Genomic DNA, 2,455 nt, shown 5'->3' on the forward strand with positions numbered 1-2,455 from the left:
AACCGCTCTACACTTTTCGCCTCCGAAAGGGGAAACAGGAATTCTGACGCCTTACACACCTGGAAGACGCTGACTGACTAGAAACAGGTGAAGATCGGTGTGTGAGCAGCTGAGAGCGGCCACAGGTGGAGTCAGAGCCGAAGCAGCAAAGCAAAAGCGATTCTGAAAACCTCCGACCCCCGCGCCTCCCACCCAGAGCAGCGCTAACAGGCAAGAACGCGTGAGTCAACTCAGCATCCGTGAGAAGCGTGCAAAGTCGACTGGAACGCAATTTTTCATTAAAAAATAAAATGACAACAACGAATCCCGCACAGCCCGGGTGCCCCGGAGGACGGGCTCCTCTCGTCTGCCCCCTGGGTGGGCGTCCACGAGAGGCAGTCTCACCTGTCCTGTGCGCCGCCGCCGCCCCCGCGGACCGAAGATCAGCGTTCAGTTTCCTCCCCATGCTAAGATGCTGTCCGCGCCTCCACACGCGCTTCCTCCCCTCAGGCCCTCGAGGCCAAGCGTGACAGATCCCGTCGGACCCTGCCAACCAGCCGCGCCCGGGCCAACTCCCCGGGCCGGGGAGCCTTCGGGCCGCCCCTTGCAGGGACTCCCCTCCTCCCGGTTCCACAGGACCCGCGTTCGCACAGGCTCGTCAGCGGCGCACGGGACCCTCCACGTCGCAAACAGTCCTTCCTGTCCGCCCTTGTGCCAAGAACGCCGCCCAGGCGTCGCGGGGCGGCTCCGAGGCGCCGGCGGGAGTCACGCGGGCCCGGCGTCCAGGCTCGGAGCCTGCGGGCCTCGCCGCGCTCGTCAGCCAAACGCCGTTCCTGCCCCAGAGGGTCATAGGAAGGAACGAACGCTGAAACTCCCCGCCACCTGAGGTAACAAGTCGACTTTCTCACAGACGCTGGAACCCGGAAGTAAAACCCCACGCCCACAGGAAGCGGAGATGGGGGAGAGAGAAAGTGAAAACTGAACTGTGGCGTCCCTAGGAGGCAGGAGCCAATCGCTGGGGACAAGCCGACGCTCAGGCGCGAGCTGCGGCCGTCGTCCACGCGGCGCTCACCTCTCTCCTCTACGCAGGCGCGAGGCCGCGGCGCGGCCCGGGATTGGACAAAGGATTCTGGCGGGCACGGTCGCCCGGTGGGCGGAGCGGGGCGTCTCGCGGGGCTGAAGCGTCGCCGGAAGCGGAAGGCGCGCAAGGGGAACCGCGGAGGCGGGGCGTCACGGCCTTGAATGTGTTGGGGCGCGTCTTTCGCCTCGCCGTCGGCAGTATTTACTTCCTTAAGTCTCGTGCAACAGCTGCCGCAGCGTCGCTTGTCTTGTCTTGCCCATAAGCGACGTTTACGAAATCACGCCTTTGTAGTAATTTAATAAACGTTGATCCATGTAACATTTGTTTATGTGGTAGGTTCCCTAGGAAAACACCGCTAGAAGTTTCTATTCCATGCAGAGTTAAGGGAATAGCATTACTATAGCAATGCTGTTACCACAAATAACATTACTTATACCAATCAGAGATACTAGGTGATGCACTTAACCGTGAGCCAGACACTGGGCCACACTATGGGAACAGAATATACTCATTCAGTAGCACCTTTTATTGTTTACTGTGGCCAGGTGCTGAATTAGGCACTAAGATTACAGTCATGAATAAGCCAGATAAGGACCCTGCACAGAGTGGAGCTTATTCTAGAGGTGGATGACAAACAGTAACAAGTAACACCACCACCACCACCAGAACAGAACTTAATAATACTGCAGTGAAAACAAGCCAGAAATGCTGAGGATGGGGTTGGAGGCTGGAGGCCGGAGCAGAAGAGGCAGAGCTACAATGTCTCACTGAATAAGGGACATTTGAGGTCAAACCTCAGTGATAAAAACAGACCAAATTAGTTCTTGGAAGATGAGGAGGAAGAACTTTCCAAGCAGAAGACAAAGCAAGTACAAAAGTCCTAGACATGAAATTGTGTTCAAGAACTGAGGAAGGCTGGCTGTAGAAGCAGAGACTGAGGTACAGCCGATGTTTTCAAATACATAAAACCAGTATGTACAACTCCCTGGTTTATCACAAAGCAAATATTCATGAAACCACCACCCTGGTCAAGAAATAGAACATTGCCAAAAACCCAGAAGTTCCTTCTTGCGCCACCTATGGATCAATACCCACTCCCCTTACCTACCATCAAACCTAACAACGAATCTAACTTCCATGGTAATCTCTTCCTTTCCTTTCTTAGTAGGTTTGCTGCCTAAATATGCATCCCTAAACTTTATCATTTAGTTTTGCTTGTGGTTTGAACTTTATGTAAACTGAATGGGTTTGTGCCTGGTTTCTTTGGAGTAACACTGTGAGACTCATGTTTTTGTGTACACAATTCTTTCATTTTCATTGCTATATATATATAGGGGTGGGTGTAGCACATTTTCTTTTTTTTTTTTTTTCTTTTTTTTTTTTTTTTTTGTACCC

This window comes from Lipotes vexillifer, unplaced genomic scaffold (assembly GCF_000442215.2).
Source record: "Lipotes vexillifer unplaced genomic scaffold, Lipotes_vexillifer_v1.1 scaffold7, whole genome shotgun sequence".
Classification (NCBI taxonomy): domain Eukaryota; kingdom Metazoa; phylum Chordata; class Mammalia; order Artiodactyla; family Lipotidae; genus Lipotes; species Lipotes vexillifer.